At 39.7% G+C, this 27,331-nt stretch overlaps 1 protein-coding gene across 1 annotated transcript in view; it reads left to right on the forward strand.

Moving 5' to 3' along the window:
• Positions 1-27,331, forward strand: part of LOC126963006 (aldo-keto reductase family 1 member C1) — a 1,156,278-nt gene that overhangs the window by 320,325 nt on the left and 808,622 nt on the right. The window lies entirely within an intron of this gene.

The following is a 27,331-nucleotide window of genomic DNA, read 5'->3' on the forward strand; positions in this document are numbered from 1 at the left end:
TTCAAATGCAAACCTCATCTCAAGTGTGAAAGACAGAATAGTGGATGCTTTTGGGGAGGATAGTGACTTCTGGGGCATGGGAGTATCTGAGCTGCTAGCAATGTTTTATTTCCTGGTCATGGCAGTGGTGACACAGAGTTGATTGCTTTGTGAAAATTATTCACTTTTTGCATTTCAATTGTGCATATTCTTACGATGAGTGTGCTTTTCAGTGTGTAAGCTACACCAATAAAATTCCCTCAAATTATGTGTTCAATGGTAATTAAAATTCTGCAATTATTTTTTAAATAAAGAAATGACAATACTATGAGCAATCAGTTGAGTTGGATGTTATCATGAACAAGAAATACGAGAAGCTTCACCCCGAACAAGAGTTTCCAACATTCTCTATTGCTCTGGAGCCACAGAGTGGGAGTTTCAGTGCAGATTAAATCCCACAGTCTGAATTTTTTTTTTTTTTTTTTTTGCATTGTCATAGCTTTGTTATTTAATGAGGTATTGTGAGAATTCCTGCTATTCCTTCCATGGTTGTTATAAATGTTGACATTAAAAGACCTTATTGCAATAGTAAAATGAGCTCTACAACCAATGGCTGCCTGTGAGAGATAATGGGGCCATGACCTTATAGCATTTACCAGTCACTGCACACCTAAGTCATTAATTTGCTAAGCACTTTGTGCAGTCCCAAATATGAAAAGTACTATATGAGCCAAAATTCTATTCTCTCCTATATGATGATTAATTGGCTCATAAAAGTACTATACAAGCCAAAATTCTATTCTCTCCTATATGATGATTAATCATGTTTGATTAATGTGATGTAAAATATCATTAAATAATTTAAATGCAGGTGTGTGGATTAAAGTTACTCTAGAGCTTCCATGACATCAACAGTGACAAATTATGTGCAAGTTTAAGTTTGCACAAGTGATTAATCTGCTATTCTGCAGTTAAAATTAATTATTATTAATTATTATGCTCATATTTACATGACTGGTTCAAAATATGGCCAACCATTAATGCACTGCATTTGCACAAAGTTATTTTTAAACATAATCTTACATTCTTAATGTACAGCAAGTACAAAGAGTGAGAGAGAATTGGCTCAAAATTGTAATTTTAGCTGTTTTAGCTTCAGGTTTAGTTGGCTAATTTTTACAAACCAGCTGAGGTTATTAAAATATTTTATTTGTTCTGTCTGCACAGAGGCTAAATAGGATTGTATTATTCTTATAGTTAAGTGGACTAGTATATATGTTTCCAAATTTTATCTGTAATTATTGGCACAACTTTCTTTTGAACAATATATTCGGATGTTCCCATCCTGTTTCAGGAGTACACTTACCCAGGAAGTGAATGAAGAGGAGGCTTTTAGATGTCACAGAAGCAGAGTAGGAAGATTCTAGAATGAGAGAGCTGACAGCCACCTTAGAAATGAGGTGTTGCCTCTGTTGCCCTGCTGGGAGGGTTCACTTGAACCACTTCAGACCGATGGATATTTATCTTACTCTCCAGAGACAGAGATTTTATAGCTTGTGTACAATATGTGATGGTTAGCCACTCTTTGTTGTTTGAGAGTATGAGTGCATAATAAAAATAACTTTTAGGTAATAGCTATAGCACCCACAACTTCCATTTATTAGGTACCTATTTGGTTCTAGACCTTGTTTTTGGCTCTTTACATTTATTGTCTTGTTGAGATTTTAAAAAATTTTCTTTATTACAGTTGACAATACAGAAGCTTGTTTGTCTAAGGCCGTTATTGACATAGGTCTGACTCCTGGTGAAAGACTTTTGGAAAATCAAATCTACACAGGGAAGAGCTAAGTGATGGGTATAAGACACAATCTATTCATGTAAATGCCCCCTCACTTTTCTTTCTGGGGGTCAAACTATCATATGTTTGTTGCTTACCTTGACAGGCCTAGTGACCAGGGTATACATTAAATGTCTTTTAGCCATTTTTGTTAAAGGTGATGCTTCAACTGCTTCCCATTCATACTTGTTAGTACTTATCCCTGCAGTGATACTCAGATATGAATGGAAGGTGAAGAGGAATGAAATGGAATATATAGTGTGATGGTTAATAATGAGTGTCAACTTGATTGGATTGAAGGATGCAAAGTATTAATCCTGGGTGTGTCTGTGAAGATTTTGCCAAAGAATATTAACATTTGAGTCAGTGGGCTGGGGAAGGCAGGCCCACCCTTAATGTGGTAGGCACAATCTAATCAGCTTCCAGTGAATGTAAAGCAGGCAGAAAAATGTGAAAAGGCGAGACTGGCCCAGCCTCCAGCCTACATCTTTCTCCCATGCTGGATGCTTCCTTCCCTCTAACATCGGACTCCAAGTTCTTCAGTTTTGGAACTCAGACTGGCTCTCCTTGCTCCTCAGCTTGCAGACAGCCTATTGTGAGATCTTGTGATCATGTAAGTTAATACTTAATAAACTCCCCTTTATATAAAATAGAATATATATATATATATGTATGCTATTAGTTCTGTCCCTCTAGAGAACCCTGACTAATGCATACAGTGTGACATTTATTAAAACCGAGGTCCAGAGAGGCAGATAAAACCGAGATTCAGAGAGCCTACAGGCATGTAGGGGAATAACTAATAAATGAGAAAAATTACATTTTCCCTCTTTATTCTCTTTGTGTTTCAGCTTGGTTAATTTTCATTGACTTATCACACAATTTCACTAATTTTTTCCCTTGGCTGTATTGAGTTTATGATGGGTTTGTTAAATGCATTCTTCATCTATTATACCATTGGATTTTTATCTGTATATTTATTGTTCTATTTGACTCTTTCTTAGAAATTTTCATCTCTCTACTGAAATTCCTCATCTTTTCACATGTTGTCCACCTTTTCTATTACAGCCTTTAACAAATCTCTGTCTCACAGTTACATTTGGGCCACCTATGAGTCTGGTTCTATTGATCATTTTGTCTCTTGAACATGCTTTGTTTTCCCTCACTTGCTTTTTTTGCTCATCACTTTTAATTAATGTCAGATACTATGTGTAGAAGAGTAATATGAAGATTATTATTATTTATTCTTTGACAAGGGTGTCAGGGAGGAAATACACTTTCTGCTCAACCCTCATAAATTCATAGCTGGGACCCTTGTAATAAAACAAAGTTTAACAAAATAAAGATAAGCAGGTTTATTAATGTATACAGCACACATGACACTGGAGAAACCCCAGTGAAAGGTAACTTAAGGCAATGGCTTAGAAGTCTGACTCATAGAACATCTTCAACCAAGAATAATAAATTTCTAGATAAATGAAAGGACAAAGAAAAATAGCCTTAGGCTTCCAAAGGCAGAAAATTGTGGGAAGGTGAATAGATGGGAAGAAACCCTTGGGGTAAGGTTTATCTGCAGATTCTCTGGTGCCATCTCTGGTTAATAACAGTTGTCTCCAGTAAAGGGGAATTTACATCCTGTCTTTAGGTAGAAAGCAAAGGACAGAGAGAGCTTTTCCTTCGTCTGCTGCTTCTTAATTGCCTTTAGCTCAAAAATACGTTTTATGTCAAAAGGCATATTTTGGAATGACATACTCTGGTTTCCTTCATGGGCACAGCCTTTCAGCTAGGCTGTTAATGTGGGAGTTGCATCAATCTAGTCTGCAGTTGAGCTGTGTTTGGGTCTTTTGTTGTTTCTATGGTTACCCTCCTTTTAGCACTGGCTTTGATTTCTCCCGGAATCATCTTGGGTTTACGGTGAGACTAGAGTGATGGGGTGTTTGTTTCCAGGTCCTGCTGCACCCTCAGCTTCCAGCCTTCCATGGGTGAACCTTCTTTGCCACTCTGGGCCTCCCCGTCCTGGCCCACAGCTCTACTTCTTGCTCCAAGTTTGCTGGTCAAGACGTGGGGGGTGAGCAGAGAAGGGACCTCTCCATGGTTCTGCTTCAGCCTCAGTCCTAGGCAGGCCCTAAGTGTGCCTGGGTCTCAGTGATTCTACCCAAGTCCTCTGACCTCTTCATGGCAGCCAAACACCACTTTGCATCTTCGGTGCCCCTCGTCCAAGAGGGAAGTTCCCGTGCCTCTCGGTGCAACGTCTTGGTAAAGTGGATTTGCCTGGGATGGCTTCCTCCCTCTCCCCTGGGGCTAGTGTCTTGTTTCTGTATCCTTCCTCCACCCTCTCTGGGTCTACACCTGTGCCATGGGGTGCCAGGTCTTGCCTCCCATCCCCCAGCAGCTTTAGGCACTGTACCTTGTGCCTTCCCCACAAGCACACCTCTGTCCCTCTGTCTTGCCAGCAACCCCAAAGGAGGGCCATGGAGAAGCACCTGCACGGGGTTTGGAACTCCTCTTGTGTCTGTGGCTCTGAGGAGTTCTGTGCTCTCACACGGACCCACATTGAAGCGTTAACACTGTGTTGAGGATTTTACTGTTCTGCTTATCTCCTTCTATGTCCCAGCTTCCCCTCCTGTGCCCAGGCATCGTGCTGCCTCCCTGTTCTCTATGGGCTGCCCATCCTTCCTTAGATTTCAGGTTTCTTGGTTTTCTTGCCATCTCAGCTCTCAGATGGGCTCAAGAAAAATCATGATTTTATAGGTTACTTGTTATTTTTTTCTTATTTTAAGGTGGGAGCAATGTTTTTGCATCTTTGTATATCCTAGATAGAAGTGGAATTTATGATAAACAGCATTTTAACTTGGACTTCTCATCCAAAAGAATCTGCTATTTCCTCTCTTCCTTGCCTAGTTCCTAAAGGTGTTCTAACTGAACACAGTCAACCGCTAGAAAAGTTTCCACCTTATCCACCCTGTGCAGTCTGGAGCAGGTCTTTCTACCCTAGGACTAGAAATCTGTAGTGTGACCCTTGAATTCCTGATCACACATCATCCTGCAGCCTTCATCTCTTTTAAATTTTTTTTTAGCACACACATACAGTTTTACATAAATCTATAAATGTGATCAAAATATGTAATGAATTTTTTCTAAAAGCTATAATAATTTACATTTCAGTGGCCAATGTATGAGAATATCCACTTCCTGTATCTTGGCTAGAAATAGCAGTTACTTTTTTTCCTGTGTATAAAATGATAGCCTATTGTTACCATAATCTGCTTGTCTTTATTGTAAGCTTGAACATAATGTCATAAATGTGCTCCTCTTTAGCTATGCACTTCTGTGAATTGCCTTTTCACACTGTTTGCCCATTTTTCTACTGGACTATTTGTCCCCTTCAAGTGAATCTGTCAGATCGTCTTATGATTATATATTAACAATTTCCCCTCAAATAATTGTTGCTCTATTTACTTTTTTTGTGATACATTTTATCACACAATGATTTTATTTTTGTGAGCTGGGGAATGCGCATCATTTTTTTTATACAGCTTCTGAGATTCCAACCTTAGTTAAATGGTATTCTTAAGTCTGTAGCTTAAACGTGTCATTACCTAGAGTTGCACAAAGTGCACAAAAATACAGGCAGCTTTAAAGATCCAGTGCACAAAAGTCAATGGAATGAAGGTAACTCACAGGTGGAGTACGGGACCCTTGCCATCCTGCAGAGTTGTGGTTGGGCTGAGTGTACATGGATTCCCTTGTCACCTACATATGTACAAGGAATGGGTGCAGCAAATGCCTATTGTCAGAATCCAGGGAGCTCCAACATAGATCTAATGAAGCAGTTTCTTAATCAACTGCCAAAAGCAGAGAGGAGAGCTTTCAGGGCCATCTGAATTTGTCTCTCCTCACTTAGACTTTATTCCAAAACTGTGTTATTTTATTTTATTTTCTTGAGATGGAGTCTCTGTCTCCTAGGCTGGAGTACAGTGGCGTGATCTCAGCTCACTGCAACCTCTGCTTCCTGGGCTCAAGAGATTCTCCTGCCTCAGCAGTCAGCAGGAGATTACAGGCGCTGGCCGCCACGCCCAGCTAATTTTTGTATTTTTAGTAGAGATGGGGTTCCACCACACTGGCCAGGCTGGTCTCAGGCGATCCCCCCGCCTCGGCCTCCCAAAGTGTTGGGATTTCAGGCGTGAGCAACCGCGCCTGGCCTATTTTATTTTATTAATTCAAGTGTTTAATCACTTGGAATTTATTTTTATAGGAAGTGAAATAGTGTTCAAATTGTATATTTTTCCAGATGTGCAGCTATTTTTGCCAATTCTACTTATTAAAAGGTCTATCCATTTCTCACTAAATAGAAATGCTATCTTTATTATATATTCATGTCTCATATCATCTATTTAAATATCTCCCAGCTAACACCACATTAATTTTATTGTAATGGCTCTATAGTTTTTCTTATATCTGGTAAGTCAAATCTCTTCCTTCCTAGGCTTCTATTTAAAAATTTCCTGGTTATTCTTTGACATTTATTTTCTCATATAAATTTTATGGTCATATAATTCAAGTGAAACTTAATACAATAATTATCATTGTATATTACATTTGAAAAGTTTCACACTTTTATATCAAAGACTTCTCATTCTAGAATATTCTCTGTCTTTCCATTTACTCATATGTTATATTCTTCAATAAGATATTCTATCATTTTTAATAAGGGTTCTGTTTCTTTCTTCTGAATTTCATTCCTTAAAATCTTATGCTTGTCTCACTATTATGGGAATTTTTTCTTATTTTTCTTTGTTTATATTATTATTCTAGAAAAAACCCTAATGCCTTTTATATATTTATCTTATATCTGTCTGCCTTACCTAGCTCTTCTGTTAATTCTAATTGTTTATATCATTTTATGGGTTTTTCTAGTTATAAAATAATGTCATAAAAAGAGACAATTTTATCTTTTGCAAACATTGTCCCACTTATGAAACTCTGTGTCTAATTACAATAAATAGATCTTTGAAGAAAATAATGTTATAATGGTAATAGTAGTAATCCATGTCTAATTTATGATTTTAATCAAACTAGAGTTCACACTTCATCATTTAGAAGAATAATTCCACTTGTTTTATAGAGATAGTCATTATTTTGCCCAAGCAATTCAAATCTACTTCTTCTATGTACACTTAAAATTTTACATAAGAATGGCTAACAAGGATTTTATTAAATATCTTTTTAACACTTTGTGTTAATTTTCTTTTTTAGGCTTGGATAATGGATCCAACGTGACCAAGGAGTGACTCATCCTTCTGCCTACTCCATGCCCACACCCATCCAGCTGAATGTGGCTGGGGGAAAATAAATAGACCTTAGGTAGCTCTGAAAGCTGTCCACCAATCAAACTATACTTCCATAGCCTTTTCCTCTCCCACTCCTCTTTCCAGAAACTTCCTACGCTTTTCCCCATTCCTACCCTTGGTCGATGATGTCACCTTCTGTTCCACAGTCTGAAGAAACTGCAGGCTGATCACCTGTGTTCGTCTCCACCCTCTCCGGCCACTGTCAGCAAGGCTGCCTCCCCTGCGACCTGTGCGTCCCCCTCCTCCCACTTGCTCAGGGACTGTGCTCCCAGCATGCCTTTCTCTTGCCCTGAGTAATCAATCTTCCCCACGAATATACAAATGTGCTGCTGTTTCTCCAAGGGCTGAAAAATAAAACCCCCTCTTTATCTTACTTTTCTGCCCCATTTTTCTGCCTTTCTTACAGAAGAAACCCTCCAAGCTGTCAGCATTTACTTTCTCCATTTCCTGCCTTCCCATTATCTCTCTCTCTTCTTCTTCTTTTTTTTTTTTGAGACAGAGTCTCCCTCTGTTGCCCAGGCTGGAGTGCAGTGGCCCGATCTCAACTCACTGCAACCTCCACCTCCGGGTTCAAGCAATTATCTTGCCTCAACTTCCAGAGTAGCTGGGGTTACAGGCATGTACCACCACACCCGGCTAATTTTTTGTATTTTTAGTAAAAACAGGGTTTCACCATATTGACCAGGCTGGTCTGGAACTCCTGACCTCAAGTGATCCACCTGGCTCAGCCTCCCAAAGTGCTGGGATGAGAAGTGTGCTCCACCATGACCAGCCCCATTCTCTATTGAGCTCCCTCTGATTAGGATTCTGGCCTCTAGAGTTGCACTAAAACAATCCTTAATTTTGGAATTCCTCCTTGGGCATCTTCCTTTTCTATTCAAACTCCCTTAGAAATCTCATGTAATTTTACAGTTTTAAGTAATAACTCTATATTAGAAACTCCCAAATGTTTATTTCCAGACAAGACCTCTCCCCATCAACTCAAGTCCCATACATCTAATGCTCTATGTGATGCCATTTGGATGTCTAGTAGGTATGAGAATCTTGATGTCTTCAAATCAGTTTCTGATCTCTCCCCATCCTTACCCATACTTGTTCATCCGTCAGTCTTCCAGTCTCTCTTTATCATTCTTCCTTATGTAGACTTCTTCTCAAGCCCAAGTTCTTGAAGTCATTCTTACCATTTTTTCTCTCCCCACATCACAAATTCATCCATTAAGATATCCTCTTGATTTTGTCTTAAAAAGATATCACATCATTTCTCACTATCTTTACCGTCACCACCCTAATCCAAGGTGCCAGGAACCTTGTCTGGATAATTGCAAAATTATCCTGATTTTTTCCCCCTCCAATACAGCAGCAAGAGTAATTCTGTTGAAAGGGAGGCCAGGGAATGGCTGCTATGGCTTCCTAAAAGGCAGGCTTACTACTGCCCAGGTGTACTGCATGATCTGGTTCCCCAGCCTCTCTGGTGAGCTCTCTTGTGCTTTCTCCTGGGTTTGTTTTGATCCAGCACACGGTCTTTCTCCCCTAGAGTCTGCTGTGTCTTCTCCCTCTGCCCCCAGCCATGCATTTCCACATAGCCAATGCTCTTTCATCTGTTTCAAGTTTTCAGTCATCACCTGAGTGATCTCAATTTCCCAACACACTCTCTGCCTACATTTTTGTTATTATTATTATTTTATTTCTAGAGACAGTTTCTCACTCTGTAGCCCAGGCTGGAGTGCAATGGCGCGATCTCGACTGACTGCAACCTCTGCTTCCCGAGTTCAAGTAATTCTCCTACCTCAGCCTTCTGAGAAGCTGGGATTACAGGTGCCCGCCACCACTCCTGGCTAATTTTTTGTATTTTCAGTAGAGACGGGGTTTCACCATGTTGGCCAGGCTGATCTCAAACTCCTGACCTCAGGTGATCTGCCCACCTTGGCCTCCCAAAGTGCTGGGATTACAGGCATGAGCCACCATGCTCGGCCTCTGCCTATGTTCTTTATTTCAGCTTTCATCCATTTCACTTACCACCACTTAACGTATTAGGTATGTGTTTTCTTCTTAGTTTGTTTCTGGTCTCTGGCTTCACACTAGAGTGGAAGCACCATGAAGGGTGGTGGAGACTTTTCTTTTTACTCTACTTCTGCATTTCTGATACAGAGAAAAGTACACAGAACATTTTAGGTGCTCAGCAACACCAACACAAACTAATAAAATCAGATAAATAAAGGAAAATACTGCTGAAATAAAATTCCTCTTACTTAATAATTTTTTCATCTGTATTCATAAACCAGATCTAGGTACAATTTTTCTTTATTGTTCCATCTTTATCAGATTTTTTAAAGAGCTATATTGCCTTTGTCAAATGAATTGGGGAGGCCTTTCATCTTTTTTTTCTAAGGCCTGGAATAATTTAACTTTGAAAAGCTCTCTTTCTTAAAGGTTATATAAAATTCATGTTACATAAACCTCAGCTGGGAACCCATCTGTTCTCAGTGCCTTTTTCAATGGTAGATTTTTAAGTGTCTTTTTCTAAACTCTCTTATGGTAACTGATGTATTTAAGTTTCCCCTTTCTTCTTGGGTGAATTTTGGCAACACATAGTTTGCTGGGAAATCATCCATTTCCTCTAAACTTTCAAATGTCTTGTCAGAAAGTTTCATATATATTTTTATGACTGCTTTAATCACTTCTGTATGTATGGTTCTTCCTTGTTTCTCTCTCATAATTTGGTTTATTTTTGCCTTCTCTCTTTTTCCTTTAAAGAAGTTCATGAGGCATTAATATAATTAAATTAACTTTTATTAGGATGGCCATTATGAACAAATAAGTATAACTGGGATGTTTTGGGTACATACCCGAAAGAAGTGAAAGCAGCGTCTTCAAGGGAAATTTGTACCTGGTGTTGACGGCAGCAATATTCACATTAGCTAAAATGTGGAATATCTGTCAACCAATGAATGGATAAGGAAAATGCAGTCAATATATACAATGGAATATTATTCAGCCTGAAAAAGGAAGGAAATTCTGACACAAACTACAATATGGATGAGCCTTGAGGAGGTTATGCTGAGTGAAATAAGCATAAAGTATAAGTATAAACACTATATGACTTCACTTACATGAGGTTCCTAGAGTACTCAGATTTATAGAGACAGAAAGAAGAATGGTGTTTCCCAGGGCCTGAGAGTGGAGGGGATGGGGAGTTGTGTGATGAGGTTTAGAGGTTCGGTTTTACAAGATGAATCTCTGAGAGAAATGGTGGTGATGGCTTCAGAATAGTGTGAATGTACTTAGCGCGACTTGCAGGCTGATGGTGCACTTGAAAATGGTTAGGATGTTTTATGTCATTTGTACTGTCCACAATAAAATATTGAAAAAAATCATCACTTTGATATAAGAATTATAGTTGAATTTTTAAATTTTTGGTACCTTTTTGTTTTTAATTTTAGTTTTTAATATCAATTTACATTTCTTATTCACTTTTTGTTGGAATTTTTTAGATTCTTAGGATGAGGACAAACTCCCTTTGATTTTTTAGTTTTGTTGAAAATAAAGACGATATTTTATGTGACTTTTTCCTCCTCTCGGGGGACTGCTTTCACTTTGTTCTACAGTTTTAGATAGAAAGAGTATTCTTCATTACTAAAAGTTGTAATTTTTCTTTTGATTATATCTTCGAATTGAGTCATTTATTTGGGAATATGCTTCTTAGTTCCCAAGAGATTTTACTTTTCAGTCCCTTTATATTATTTTATCAGTTTATGTTCACAGAATAAGCTCAACAAAATTTTTATCCACACCTAGACACTGCTGTGGGCCCGGCGCCCCACACCCTGACCCCACCTGTATACTCCCCTAGAGGTCTGAGCAGAGGGGGCCTGAAGAAGCAAGCCACTCCCCCCGTCACACGCCCTGTGAGGGGGCACAAGGGAACCTCTTCCGTTTCACTCTCACTACGTAGACACACATACAAGGTAACTACCAAAGATAATACATAGAATAATTCGCTTCACTGTAGTAATCACTTGTTTTCATGTATATATACACACATATACACATATATACACATATATACATATATACACATATATACACATATATACACATATATACATATATACACATATATACACATATATACATATATACACATATATACACATATATACACATATATACATATATACACATATATACATATATACACACATATATGTGTGTGTGTGTGTATATATATGAAAACATTATGTTGTGTACCTTAAATATATACACTGAAAGTACATAGTCTTGGCTGCCGGGGTCTCCAGGGTTGGTGGTATCTAGATTATTGTCCAGCCTATGGAGGGGAGAGTTCATGCCCTTTCTCTGCAAGTCTTTTCAGAGAAACTAAAACCTCACCAAATCTCATTCAGGGGCCAGGCCACGTCTGCCATTTGACACAGGAGACGATCCTGATTGTGTCCCATGGATAAAGCTTTGTGGGTGCTGTTTAAAGCTATGGGTCTCTTTTGTCTTCAGCAGAAACGGTTTTTCATTGTTTTCATATACTTCTAAGATGTTAAAAATACTTGAATATTTACACTAATTTTCAAACTTCTTTATGTTTTATATTAACACTCTCCACAAAAATAACACATGTACATAATATATAAACATTATATATCTTAGATGAAACCATTTAGATAGAACAAAAAAATGTGTTCTAGACTAAATTTGTCCTCTGAACAAATTTTCCACCAGCTCTAGTCATTGCTGCATTTGGGATTCTCGTCATCCAAGGACTGGGTTTTACTACATGAAGATGCTCCTGTTGATATAAACTACCCAATGCAAACGTTTACCTGCGTGTCAGCACGCAGCCTCCCCAACTCGAACAACTCTTCACGGCCACGCGGTTACAACACACACTTTGGCCGAGGACCCACTTATTTTCTGAGATTGTTTCACCATGATCCTGGGGCAGCGAGTTCGCGTGAGGTGAGAGGCGCCCTCTGCGGTACCAGATGCGCAGCGGCTCAGAAGGACTGTGCAGCGGAGCGCTGGGTGATTGATCACAGCCAGTTTTCTTTATCAATGCTGGGAACGCGGGGGTGAGGTGAGTCAGTCCCAGCTTGTACTCTGGTTTCTGAGCTGTGGAATCCAACAAGAAGATCCCTTTCCCACCAGCTAAGCACAGACCTGAGATTTCCCCCTGCTTGACTTCCAGTGGGGACTTTGCTGTGCTGAGCCAGCTGCCTCAGGCTGTGTGGTCCTTGTTATTTATTTATTTATTTGTCATCAGCTTGGTACTTTTCGATGAAATGGTTTTGCTCGTTGTTGAAAACTTAAATGCAAAAACCAAATCCATTTTCCAATCGTGGGAAACCTTCATCATCTGATGCCATTATTTCTCAAGTGTGCTAGGCAGCTGTGTTCTTGTTAGCTCTTACTTTTCTATGAGCATCATACTTAAACCGCGCACATTTACCTGCCTATGTTTCCATGTTGAATTTGTATATTTTGGATTCCAGGGTGACAAATGAATCACTTATTCCCAGAAATGAAGCAAGCCTTTTTTTTTTTTTTTTTTCTTTTTCTTTTTTTTTGAGACAGAGTCTCCCTCTGTCGCCCAGGCTGGAGTGAGTGGCGCGATCTCGGCTCACTACAAGCTCCGCCTCCCGGGTTCAGCCATTCTCCTGCCTCAGCCTCCCGAGTAGCTGGGACTACGGGCGCCCACCACCGCGCCCGGCTAGTTTTTTTTTTTTGTATTTATAGTAGAGACGGGGTTTCACCGTGTTAGCCAGGATGGTCTTGATCTCCTGACCTCGTGATCCGCCCGCCTCGGCCTCCCAAAGTGCTGGGATTACAGGCGTGAGCCACCGCGCCCGGCCGAAGCAGGCTTTTTGACTTCCCTGTAAGAACAGCATGGCGCACGGGCGTCGCATGTGAAGGCCCCGCATAGCCCTGCTTTGTTGATCTATTTCTTTTCAGCTTCAGCAGGGCTCCGTGAAGTGACAACCACGTCCCTCAAATTCTCTCTTGACTGTGTTTTTATTTTCATATGTCATACTTCTTACCTAGGCCTTCATATCGCAGTCATCTAAACTGAGAACAGATCAAGGCAGTGGCTCACCAAAGGTAAAAACTAACTAGGCAAAGCCAAGAAAGAGAAGCAATTTGAAAACTCAGAGAATTCAAATTGTTACTCCTTCTTCACTTTGTCCACCTTTGCTTTTCTTGACCATTCTTTGGTTTGTGCCTTAATATCTCATGCTTCCCGGTTGTAAGATGTAATTAAACAAAAATTTAAAAATACAGTGTGCTGAGACATTCCCTTTAAAGTGATTAAATCTGAGCAACATTAACTAAATGCTTTAATAGTTATAATTTTATAAATTTACTTTGTCTTAGAAAATCCATGTGGCTTCCTGCTGGACAGAGCGTGGCCCCTGGAATAGCAAGAGGAGGACCCATGTTGTGTAATTATGAACAGGGCAGAGCCCCTTCCCTATTTCCTCTGTGAACCAGTCTAAACATATTTTTATAAATATTTTAAAAATATTTTAATAATTTAATTTTTAGTTTTTACTTTTTTGATACAGGGTCTCACTCTGACGCCCAGGTAGGAGTGCAGTGGTGTGACCTCAGCTCACTGGAACCTCTGCTTCCTGAGTTCAAGAGATTCTCCTGCCTCAGCCTCTCGAGTAGCTGGGACTACAGGCATGAGCCACCACACCTGGCTACTTTTTGTATTTTTAGCAGAGAGAGGGTTTCACCATGTTGGCTGGGCTGGTTTTGAACCCCTCATCTCAAGTGATCCCTCTGCCTCGGCCTCTCTAAGTGCTGGGATTACATGCATGAGCCCCCATGCCCGGCCAAAAAGGACTGCTGCTGAAAATACAGGATTATAGTTGCCAAACGGTTGAAAGAGGGTTCAATGAACCAAAAATTTAGTCGGAAAGGTCGGAAAACTCAGAATGCACAGATTTGGGGTCCCTCAGGTCAAGAGCAAGTGGAGCCTGGGCACAGAGGCTCATGCCTGTAATCCCAGCACTTAGGGAGGCTGAGGCAGGTGGATCACGAGGTCAGGAGTTCAAGACCAGCCTGGCCTACATGGTGAAGCCCCGTCGCTAGTAAAAATACAAAAATTAGCCGGGTGTGGTGGCGCACACCTGCAGTTCCAGCTACTCAGCTTCTGAGGCAGGAGAATTGCTTGAACTTATGAGGCAGAGATTGCAGTGAGCCGAGATTGCGCCACTGCACTCCAGCTTGGGCGACAGAGCGAGACTCTGTCTCAAACAAACAAACAAACAAAACCAAAAAGCAAGTGGATGCCCCCTTGAGTGTATCCCCATTTCTTCGTGAGGGCAAGGGGCCCAGGGCGGCCTCCCCCGCGGGGCTAGAGATACATCTGCTGGGCCTTTCCACCCACTCCAGAGAACCTCCTGGCTACCTGGCAGCTTCACTTCCCTCCTTAAAGCCTCCACAGTCCACCCTACTTGTTTTAAAGGCCTTACCATGTGAAGAAAGGTCTTTTGGGTCCCGAAGGAGCACTGCTTTCTTTTTTGTCTGAGAAACATCTGTCATGTGGGAAGCCTCAGGTGGCACCTCAGGCCTGGAAGGAGGCAGCCTCCCCAGTAGCCAGGGGCACAGGACCATTTTAGGAGGATTTCTCTGCAGCAAAAGGGGAATGTAAGGAAGCTTATTTTCGGTTGAAGTTTGATTTGGTTTTACCATCTGAATGTTTTTATTATTTGGAAATGTCATTTAATGGCAGGAGCCTATTTTCTGAATACACTGGTCAGCTCGGACTTCACTCGCTTGCAACTGATTTGCATTTCTATCCTCCTGGACCACAGTCTACAGATGGATTAACCGAGAATAGCCAGTTTGGGATGATTTTAGGGCTTCTTGGGTGCCAGCCCACTGGTGCTAGGACTTTTCCCAAAAAAAGAGATAACAAAGAGGGCTGGATGATATGGTTCTTATCTGAGAAAAAGGATATCCATCTTTAAATGAAATATGGCACAAGACAAGTTCTATGGAGAAACTCAAACGTGGCTTAAAATTATCTGCTGGGAAGACCATGAGCTCATGAGATGACAGGAAGGATTGAGGGTAAAAAATAACTCATTTTTAAAGTCCTTATGTAGGTCATAGCATACTTTGATGTGGGAGGGACAGAAATGAAATAGTGCAGATAAACCTTATGTGAGTTCACCCTTGGCAGGAACAGGATCATGTTCTAACGATGAGAAGCCACGCTATTACCAGCGGGTTGGAAGATGAATAAAGGCACCGTCGAGGCCTCTGATGGACTAAACCTGCATGTTCAGCACCCGAATACAAAGTAAGAAAAAGGAAGCATATTCTACTAAGTTCTTGTATGTTTCCCTTTGTTTTATTTTACATACAATTCTCCTATAAAACATCAGTGTAATTTATTTTTGTGTTAATTTAATAATAACATTTTTAAACCTAATATTTTAATTGCAAAAGACAGATGTAGAAATACTGATAAACATAATAATACTTTTAAAAATCCTATTTGCCATCTTTCCATCCAAAAACATTTACCTTGACCACTTATTAGTACATCTCCCCAGACAACTTTCTATATATTATGCACATACATAAAATGGTAGCAAATCCTTGAATAACAGCTTTTTTATTGTATACCATAAATATATGTATATTGCCTGTGTGATTCTATGTTTGGGCTCTCTATTCTATTCCATTGATCTATTCATTTATTCTTTCACCAATACCACAGTCTTCATTACTGTAGCTTTATAATAAGTCTTGAAGTCAAACAGCAAGTGCTTTTGACTTTGTTCTTCTTCAACACTCTTTTGGCGATGCTGGGTGTTTTATCCTTCCATATAACCTTTAGAATGAATTTGTTGATATCTAAAAATTAACTTGCTGGCATTTTGACTGGGAACATATTGAATCTATAGATCAAGTTGAGAACAGCTGACATCTTAACAACATTGAGTCTTCTTATCCACACATGTGGAATATTTCTCCAATTATTTACATCTTCTTTGATGTCTTTTATCTGAGTTTTCTACTTATAGCTCTTGTACATATTTTCATTAGATTTATACTTGTCATTTTTGGGTGCTAATATAAGTGATGTTGTGTTTCTAATTTTAAATTTTAATTGTTCATTACTGTTATATGGCAAGCAATTGACTTTTGTATATTTCCTTTGTACCTTACAACCTTGGTACAATCACTGATTCATTTCAGTTTTCTGTAGTTGCTGATTTTTTTTTTTTTTTTAAAACAGGGATAACCATGTCATCTATGAACAAAGAGAGGCTTATTTGTTCCTTTCCAATCTGTGTAACTTTTTATTTTTATTTTTTGTTAGTTTTATTAGCTAGAACTTTCATTTTGATGTTAAATAGAAATTTCGAGAGCCGATGATACCCTTGCCTTGTTTCTGATCTTAGCAGGAAAGCATTCAATTCTTCATTATTTATTAAGAGGAGAGCTGTAGGTTTTAGTAGATGTTCTATGTCAGCTTGAGGAAGTTCTTCTTTACAGCTAGTTTGCTGAGGTGTTTTATCATGAATGGGTATTGGAATTTTTCAAATTCTTTTTCACTTGATTATATGATTTTTCTTTTTTAGACTGTTGAAGTGGTAGATTATGTTAATTGCTTTTTGAATGTTGAGCCAACCTTTCATACCTGAGAAAAATATTATTTGTTTATTTGAAATGATAATAGCTGAGAATTTTTCTTTGTCTTTTTTTTTCTTTTTTCTTTTTTTCTTTTTTTTTTTTTTTTGAGACCGAGTCTCGCTCTGTCACCCAGGCTGGAGTGCAGTGGCCGGATCTCAGCTCACTGCAAGCTCCGCCTCCTGGTTTCAAGCGATTTTCCTGCCTTAGCCTCCCGAGCAGCTGGGGCTACAGGCACCTGCCACCATGCCCGGCTACTTTTTTGTATTTTTTAGTAGAGACGGGGTTTCACCGTGTTAGCCAGGATGGTCTCCATCTCCTAACCTCGTGATCGCCCGTCTTGGCCTCCCAAAGTGCTGGGATTACAGGCTTGAGCCACCGCACCCAGCCGAGAATTTTTCAAAATTAATGACTGACACTGGCAGGGCACAGTTGCTCATGTCTGTAGTCCCAGCGCTTTGGGAGGTTGAGGTGGGATGCTTCAGGCCAAGAGTTCAAGACCAGCCTGGGCAACATAGCAAGACCTCATCTCAATAAGAAATAAAACAAAAAGGCTGGGCACGGTGGCTCATGCCTGTAATCCCAGCACTTCGGGAGGCCGAGGAGCGGATCATGAGGTCATGAGATCGAGATCATCCTGGCCAACATGGTGAAACCCTGTCTCTACTAAAAGTACAAAAATTAGCTGGGCATGATGGTGCGCACCTGTAGTCCCAGCTACTCGGGAGGCTGAGACAGGAGAATCACTTGAACCCGGGAGATGAAGGTAGCAGTGAGCTGAGATCATGCTGCTGCACTCCAACCTGGGTGACAGAGTGAGACTCCGTCTCAAAATAGCTAAATAAATAAAATAAAAGGAATAAAACAAAAAATTAGCCAGGTGCCAGAGGGCACTCCTGGCCTTTAATTTTAATTACGATGGAAACAGAGGTGGGTGAACATCCCTTAAGATTGAGGTAAATAGTGAGCCATGTTGGCACGACTGTGCTCCAGCCTGCACGACAGAGCGAAACCCTGTCTTTAAAAACAAACAAACAAACAAACAAAAAATGATTGACTCTAAACCACAAACCCAAACAGTCCTGGCTCCAATGTGTCAGCTTCTTCTCCTGGGTTTCTGCCACGAGTGAACTGTTACTCTCTCTGAGTATCTACCCCTCTTTCCAGTATGGGGCGCAGCAGTCCGCGCTGTGACTGCAATTCTCTGATGGATAGAAGCAGAGTTGTTGATTTTCAGTTTGATCCGTTTTTTTTCTTGGTCTGAAGGTAGAAGTGAGATCTTTTAAGGTCTTTACATGTCAGACCATGTTGTTATTTTTCAAAAAATAAATCCAAAATTAATAATTTTTTTTTTTTTTTTTTTTGAGATGGAGTCTCGCTCTGTTGACCAGGCTGGAGTGCAGCGGCACGATCTCAGCTCACTACAACCTTTACCTACTGGGTTCAAGCAATTCTCCTGCCTCAGTTTCTGTAGTAGCTAAGACTAAAGGCACACGCCGGCATGCCCAGCTAATTTTTTGTATTTTAGTAGAGATGCGGTTTCACTGTGTTGCCCAGGCCAGTCTTGAACTCCTGAGCTCAGGCAATCCGCCCACCTCAGCCTCCCAAAGTGCTGGGATCACAGGCGTGAACCACCACGCCCAGTCAAATATTTTTAAGTATGTCAAATATGAATTATACATAGACTTAATATTCAGTGTAGTAGCATCATTTTTAATTCTATTTGCTGCTAAAGTCAACTGCAATAAAACCGTATAAGCAAAGTCCTTGAGGTTTTTGGCTCACTAAAGTGAAGACTGAAGACCCATATCACTATGTATGACAAAAGACCAAAATAAAACAAAAAGCTTATTAGGTATAATCACCAAGTTTTGTTTTTTTGAGCTTTCCTAGAAAAAATGTCTTTTTTTTTTTTTTGAGGTTTTTGAATAATTGCCGAACAAAGAACTATAAAGGAGTGATGCTTTTTGTTTTGCCTTTTATTTCACTCGTTTCATGAAGTTGAAGAGCTTTAGCCTATGAATAATGAAAATGCACCTGAATTCTTATTATGACATCAATTGTCTCCTACTCTGCTCCTATACAGTGTAGATGAATAATGTGCAAAGAGCTACTTCCTTATCCTATACAATTATAAATTTTAAATTGCTACTGTATAGAAATTCTGTTACATTGTACTCTTAGCATTTGCTAATTTTTTTTTCTTTTCTTCAGAGCTTTTCTCCCATGATGGAAAAACTAATTTATTTTACTTAATTCTTAACACATACACACACACATATATACACACATATATATGTGCATCTGTGTGTATATGTGTGTGTCTGTGTGTGTGTCTATATGTGTGTCTGTATGTGTGTATATGTATACTATATATGTGCATATATATATGTGTGTGCATCTATATGCATGTGTATGTCTGTATGTTTTAAGAATTAAATAAGCTAGTTTTTTCCATTGTGTGTGTGTGTGTGTGTGTGTGTGTAAAACACATCATTTGATCTAGAAAATTGTTTGGCTAAAATCTTCTATGTGAAATAGTGACTTTCATACTTGCAAGAAACAGTCATACTTTCTGCTACTGCTGTTTTGGGGAGCTTAGGAAAAATGACATATTTATGGGTCAAAGATTTAAAAACGCAAGTCTTCCCAATGTACAGTCTACAGACTTTTCCATTAACAATGAAAGTAAGGACTGCTACCATTTATTAAATTTCTGCCATATGTGGGGACGATACACACATGACATTCTTATTCCCACAACGTTCACCTTGTGGCAGGAATCTATATGCTTAAATAAAGAAGAAAGCATACTGAGAGAAAACTCCCCAAGTCAGTAAATAACAAAGCTGGAACTAAGACCTTGGACTGTTTTGGTTTTTTTAATAAAACGTTTTCAAAGTGGAGGTGAGATTTGCATATCATAAAATTAATCATTGTAAAGTGTACAATTCCGTGCATATAGTATGTCCACAACTTTGTGCAATAACCACTTTCAACGAAGTTCCAAAACATTTAATTACTCCAAAAGGTAACACATATCCATGAAGCAGTCACTCCCCATTCTCGTCTTCGTTCAACCCCTGGCAACCACAAATCTGCTGTGTATCTGTGTGGATTTACCTGCCGTGACATTTCATATAAATAGATTCATACGATCCATGATCTTCATGCCTGACTGACCCTTTTCTGACCAATCACAAATTCCATGTTGTTTATTTGGTAATATTCTGCCCTGGGCATTTTCTTGCTCACAAACTTTAAAAACAAAATGTTGTGCTGGGTGCACAGGTTCACGCCTATAATCCCAGCACTTTAGGAGGCCGAGATGGGCGGATCATTTGAGGTCAGGAGTGCAAGACCAACTGGACAACATGGTGAAACCCCGTCTCTAGTGAAAAATACAAAAATTAGCCAGGCATGGTGGCATGTACCTGTAATCCCAGCTACTCAGGAGGCTGAGGCAGGAGAATCGCTTGAACCCAGGAGGTGGAGGTTGCAGTGAACCAAGATTGTGCCACTGCACTCCAGCCTGGGTGACAGAGCAAGACTCCGTCTCAAAAAACAAAACAAGCAAACAAAAATGTTGCTTTTAAAAATAATGAATAGCTTTCAAATGATACTTATAAAATGCATGTTAAGCAATAAGAATAATGGTACAAGAAATACCTGTGTACCTGAGTCAGTTTAAGAACATGCCAGTGTGCATATGTGCCCAGACATACGTCACTGTTGAAGGCCCTGCAGGCACCTCCTCTAACCTGCCCCACCCCGCCCGTGCGACCATTCTCCTGAATGCTTATCTATAATTCCCTCCCTTTCTTCAGGTTTCTGTGCATATTTCTGTGTTTTTTATTGAGTTCTGCATATTTTGAAATTTATATAAATGGAATCCTACCGGGTGAGATGCATCTGCATTGTTGTGTGTCTCTCTGATTCTCTTCTTTTCACTGATGACTAATATTCTATGAAATGATTGCACTAAAGGCCGGGCATGGTAATCCCGGCACTTTGGGAGGCCGAGATGGGCAGATGACCTGAGGTCAGGAGTTTGAGACCAGCCTGGCCAACATGGTGAAAACCTGTCTCTACTAAAACTACAAAAATTAGCTGGACGTGGTGGCACATGCCTGTAGTCCCAGCTACTCAGAGGCTGAGACATGAGAATCGCTTGAACCCAGGAGGCGGAGGTTGCAGTGAGCAGAGGTCGCACCACTGTACTCCAACCTGGGCTCAAAAGGGAAAAAAAAAAAAAAAAGGATTCTACTGAACTGTCTCAATCCATTTTTGTGTTGACAGGCATTTGAGTTATTTCCAGCTATGTCCTTATTATGAACGTTGGTATGAATATGCATATGTACATATATATGTATATTCTGGGAGATGAGGTGGAAGGTAGAGTTTTTTTCTGGAGTTTATACATAAAAATGAAATTTCTGGGTGACAGAGAATGCACAATTTCAGCTTTACTGGATAATGCTGATTTTCCAAAATAGTCGTAGAAATTTATACTCTTACCAGTTTTAGAAAAATGTTCCAATCACTACATATCCTCATCAGTACTAGATATTTTCAGACTTAAAAAAATGGTTGCCAATCCACTGGATTAGAACATGCATCTCATCTAGTTTTTAATTTGCTTTTCCCAGGTTACTACTGGTGGTAGGATTTTTTTTCATGTGTTCATTGGTTATTTGCATTTCCTCTTCTGTGAAATTACTCTTTATTGCTATTTTTCTATTGGGTACTTGAATTTCTCCTGTTGATCTATGTATTGAAAATAATCATGTCTTGCTTTGTGCTTGTGTTTTCATTGTTTTTATGATATCTTGATTAGCCTCATTTTCAAATGCACTGTAACCTAAATTATTTTAGCATAATAGGATGTGGTTTAATTATCTTCTTTATAATTTGCAATTTTCCATCTCCTATTAAAACATGTTTTCCTACCCTGTGAGCATAGACCTATTTTTACATTATTTTCTGAAATTTCTAAATTTGTCTTTAACATTTACGTCTTTAGGGGTTTGATGCAGTAATCTCATTTCATTTATTGAAAAGTCCATTCTTCCTTTACTGACCTACAAAGTGAACTCTACTGTATGTTTTATTCAGCTCTCTATTTACCTGGTTAGATATAAATATATAAATTTCTCAGCTCTGTGTTGTGCTCCATTTATAAATTTATTTGTTCCTCTGTCATATACATTATGGCATTTTCCTTTTTTATTTATTTTTTTCTTTCTGAGTTTTTTCACTTTTCTTTTTTTGAAAAACTTCCTTTTTAACACCTTCTTCACCTCATTCTACTCCACCCTTGGGAAAAATATTGTAAAGTAGTTAATCCACATAATATTGCTGGTATGTGCTTTTGCATAATGTGTATTTTGCTTTATGCAAATCCATTTTAAATTTAAGTGAACGGTATCATGTTTTATACCTCGTTCTGTTTCTTATCCTTTTTTTCTTCACTAAGCATGGTGTTTTTAAAACTCATCTATTTTAATAATGTGCAGAGAGGATCTGCTGGTCCCAACATAAATAATACTCCACAGGGCACTGCCCCATGTTTCACCTGTCTGCCTGACCCACAGGCAATGCTGGAGCAAGCACCCATGAACACGTTCCCTTACTGACCTGCATCAGAATTTCCATAGCATAAATGTGTACAAGGGTAACTGCACATACTTGGGTAAGGTTTGCACATGCTTAGCCTGACTAGGGTGTGCCAGGTTGTTCTTTAGCATGGCTGTTCCAGTCTACAAGCGCACCCACAGTGAATGGGGCCTTCATCTCCCCTACATCTGTGATACTTGGCATTGCCTAGCTTTTTAAGCTTAGCCAGTCCATATGCAGAATGTGATATTATATTATTTAAATTAGCATCGTTCTGTTTTCTAAATAAAGCTTTTGAACATTGATTCATTGTCTTTCAGTTTCCTTTTCTACAAATAGTCACTTCATATCCTTTGCATATAGTATTAGTTTGTTCTTACATCACTACAAAGAACTACCTGGGACTGAGTAATTTATAAAGAAAAGAGGTTTAATTGACTCACAGTTCCTCATGGCTGGAGGGTCCCAGGAAACATAATAATCATGGTGGAAGGCGAAAGGGAAGCGAGCACATCTTACCATGGTGGAACAGGACAGAGAGAGAAAAGGGAGAAGAATTACACACTTTTAAACAACTAAATCTCATGGGAGCTCATTCAATATCATAAGAACAGCAAAGGGGAAGTCCACCACCATGATTCAGTCACCTCCCACCAGGCCTCTCTTCCAACACATGGGAATTACAATTTGACATGAGATTTGGGTGGGGACACAGAACCAAGTCTCATATATATATATATATATATATATATATATATATAAAATGTACATGTTGTATATGTACAACCAAACCATATATATAATGTACGTGTTATATATGCATATGTATATATAAAGCCTGTATTTTCCCTACTAGAGGTTGCTGTCTTTTTCTTCTTTATTTACAGAAAATTCTTCTAAACACTAGAATGTAAATATTATTTTTATTTATTTGACCGATGAAAATATATTCTCTTATTTTTGTAGCTACTAGATTTCTTTACAGTGTTCTTCATTTTGAGGAATGCAATTCATCAGAATCATGCTTTTCCAAGATACTTTGTTTGCTTTGTTTTTGTTTATAAAACAATCCTTTCCTGACCCTAAATCACATGATATTCTGCTACTTTTATTTTCTGCTTTTATGGTATTCTCGGTAATTTCTCCAGATCTGCTGTCTAGTTCACTCTTTAGCTTTTTCCCAATACAATGATAAGCCTGTTCATTGAATTTCTCATTTCAATTAGCATGGGAAAGTTTAATTTTTAAAAACCTCCTGATTATTTTCAGGTCACTTTTTATGCGTCCCTATTTAATTAAACATAGTGAAATGCCTGTTTGTATTCAGTGTGTAATATTTCCATATCGAAATATTTTTGCTGGTTAGTTTCTGCAGTTGTTGTTGTTGTTGTTGTTGTTTTCCTTGCTGGCACTTGTTTGTGGATCTAGAACTTGTTTCCTTGTGATAAGAGACCTTTGCAACTTTATCCGTAGCTGTCCTTTGAGTCTCTGGTTCAGGGTATGGAGGACTCACATTTCTGCCAAGTGCCTGGGTTCACTGCCAGCCCTGGACAAGTTTGACCAAATGACTAGCCTCATGTTTAGTGGAGTTCCCAAGCTGTATAAACTCAGACTACACGTTTCCACGAGGATCAGCTTGTGGTCTGAATTTCTCAGAAGACATCATTTTTCTTCCCCCACTCGGAATCAGGGTTCCTTGGCCTTCCTAGGTTTGGAGAAAATTTATCAACAGTTCATCTTTGTGCAGAGAGCCCTATTTTCATGAAAAAGTTGTCTTAGCAGACACTCTCTAGGGGGTGAGGGAGGGGTGCTGTCACCAGCCAGAGGACACCAGAGCCCAGGCTGACTGCGTTCAATAAGCCTCAGGGTGCTGCAGGCTGGAAGCTCTGCTTCTGGCCCTGAAATCCTGCTCACATGTCCCGCTCAGTCTCCCATTGTCTCCCTAACTTGCTATTTTTTTTTTAAAATGAATTGATGATGTAAAATATCTGATTCAGAATTTGACTTCTATTTCATGGTCGAATTAGTTAGGGGCCCAACATGTCTTCACTTCAGTTTACCTACTTCACACAGTTTACCTACCTATAGAAAAGGTATAAATCCTTTGCTTTTTGGTATAAAATCTCAGGGTCTCCATGGCGTGGCAGTGCTGTGGCACTCTGAACTTGCGGTTATTAACATTCCACCCGCACTGTCGTGTCAAACTGCCTGGCCTCGCCTTTCTCTCTTCGATGTTTTAAATTCGTCACTCGCAGGGTGCTTTTCCCTTCATGCTGTCATTGTGATTTTGATTTCACTCAACTCAGCAGGCGTGCACAATCACCAGGTGGCGGCTCCCTGTTCCAGCACAACTGTATCCATCATCTTCCTCATCCTCTGGGTACCAGAACAAGCCTTTCTTATTCCACAAAGCCTTCTCTGCCAACTTGGAGCCACTTCGGACTCACAGCTTTGAACTCTTCTGGAGTGGACTGAGTTACTGACATCCCTGATTCAGATGATGAAACTCCTTATCCGGTTTTCTTACCAGATTGTTACCTACTCGAGAGCAGCAATCATGATCTGCTTTTTTGGTGGCTTCACTTCAGCATCCTATACACTGTTGGTTCAATAAGTATTTGATATCTGTGGAACACATTTCTAATGTTAAATGATCTTGGTTTAGACTCGAGATAACATCATCTCTTTTGTTTTATTGCATGACAATATCACATACATTTTAAGAGCTCTAAACAGAGTTGCGGATATCCTATTCATCTTTGATTTGCACCCCTCTTTTGGAGATCACCACTTAGATTCTTGGCTCATGAATCTGTTCAATGAGTATAAATGATTGAGTCTCTTAACTCCCAGAAGGGTTAACTAGAAAATTAGTCCTCAACTTGAAACTTCAATTATGTACATAAAATCTATGCACCCTCCTCATTAAGCACTTTTGTCAGCTGAAGCTAGTCTTCAATTTAATAATTTTATTAGTATTCTAAAATTGTAGCAGGAAAGATTAATTTTAGTAATAATTAGAAAATTGAGCATTGGCCGGGCGCGGTGGCTCAAGCCTGTAATCCCAGCACTTTGGGAGGCCGAGACGGGCGGATCACGAGGTCAGGAGATCGAGACCATCCTGGCTGACACGGTGAAACCCCGTCTCTACTTTAAAAATACAAAAAACTAGCCGGGCGAGGTGGCGGCGCCTGTAGTCCCAGCTACCCGGGAGGCTGAGGCAGGAGAATGGCGTGAACCCGGGAGGCGGAGCTTGCAGTGAGCTGAGATCCGGCCACTGCACTCCAGCCTGGGCGGCAGAGCGAGACTCCGTCTCAAAAAAAAAAAAAAAAAAAAAAAAAAAAAAGAAAATTGAGCATTAAGTTATTTTTTTCCAACAGAGTTGTCTTCATACCGTTATATTTCACTGTGTTTTAGCAAGGCAGTACATGTGTAAACGGAAAAGAATTTATTTGTGTGTGACCTAACTAATGCATTTTTAAACAGAATGTAAAGTTTTGTTAAAACACTAGAATTCCTGTTTTATTAACTAAGCTCCAAATAATGCTAGCCTCACCAAAAAAAAAAAAAAAAAAAAAAAAAAAAAGAAAAAATCATGTCTATTCTGTTAGAGCTACCATCTTCTAACTTTCTCATCAGCTTATATGAAACATAGACAGTAGCAGGAATTGAACAGAAACAATTAAGGATACGGAAAGTATATCTTTCCAGTGAGATTTGCTCGGCACACAATATACATGTCAGGCCCTGCATGTTGTATGCTTTCTGTCTGGCCTTCCCCCAACCCCCACCCTTTTCTTCCTTGTCACCCCAGCAGCTGAGCAGCCGTGTCTTCTGAGCTGGTGCTTAGGTCGGCTTTGGTGTGAACTCCGTCTACCTGCATCATCCCTGCACATAGCAGGATGCCTTCCTCATGCCATTCTGATCACACTGTTGGCTCATTCCTCTTTGTTCAAATTGCAAATGTGAGGCAATTGGGGTGCTAGAATCCTGAAGGTCAGATGCTACATAGGTCTCATCGTTGGATGTGGTCCTGCCTCATTTATGGGGTCAAAGTGTCAACATTTTAGGTATGTATACCTCAAAGCGGAAGGAGACTGGAACTCTAGGTTAAGCTGCATGTCAGCTGTGTAGTGTCATTCAGGATTCTTCATGAGGTGAGTCATTGGAGGAAGCAGCGAAACCATGGGGGCAAGGAATATTTCAAAGGCCCAAGGACAATTTAAACATCAACAAACATTGTGTCTGGACCCAATGGGATATGGAGCTTGTTGTCAGGTGACATGAGGAATCTTGTGTCTATGATGGAATCTGCCACTAGGTAGTGGAGAGAGAGAGCCACCTTCCAAAAGGCCAAAAATGGTACAAGAAAAAGGAGAGGTGTGGTTGAGTAGTTAAAGAAAGTTGTGAAGATTTTTCTAAGGAGGTAGTGAAAGTTTGACTTCTCTGCTGCCATTATTAACAACACCTTTTCCATGGAAGTTTCTGTGCTCTGGTCTTCTAGAGGAACAAGAATCCAAGCTGAATATATATATATTTTTGAGACAGGGTCTCACTGTGTTGTCCAGGCTGGAGTGCAGTGGCATGATCTTGGCTCACTGCAACCTCCACCTCCTGGGTTCAAGCTATTCTTATACTTCAGCCTCTGGAGTAACTAGGACTACAGGCGCCCGCCACCACTCCTGGCTAATTTTTGTAGTTTTAGTAGAGACAGGTTTTTGCACGTTGGCTAGGCTGGTTTCAAACTCTTGGCCTCAGGTGATCCATCCGCCTTGGCCTCCCAAAGTGGTGGGATTACAGCCATGAGCCACCATGCCCTGCCCAAGCTGAATTTTTGTATGTTTTATTGGAAATGTAGAAACATTCCATTCACACTTAATTAGTCCAT

This window comes from Macaca thibetana, chromosome 9, assembly GCF_024542745.1.
Source record: "Macaca thibetana thibetana isolate TM-01 chromosome 9, ASM2454274v1, whole genome shotgun sequence".
Classification (NCBI taxonomy): Eukaryota; Metazoa; Chordata; class Mammalia; order Primates; family Cercopithecidae; genus Macaca; species Macaca thibetana.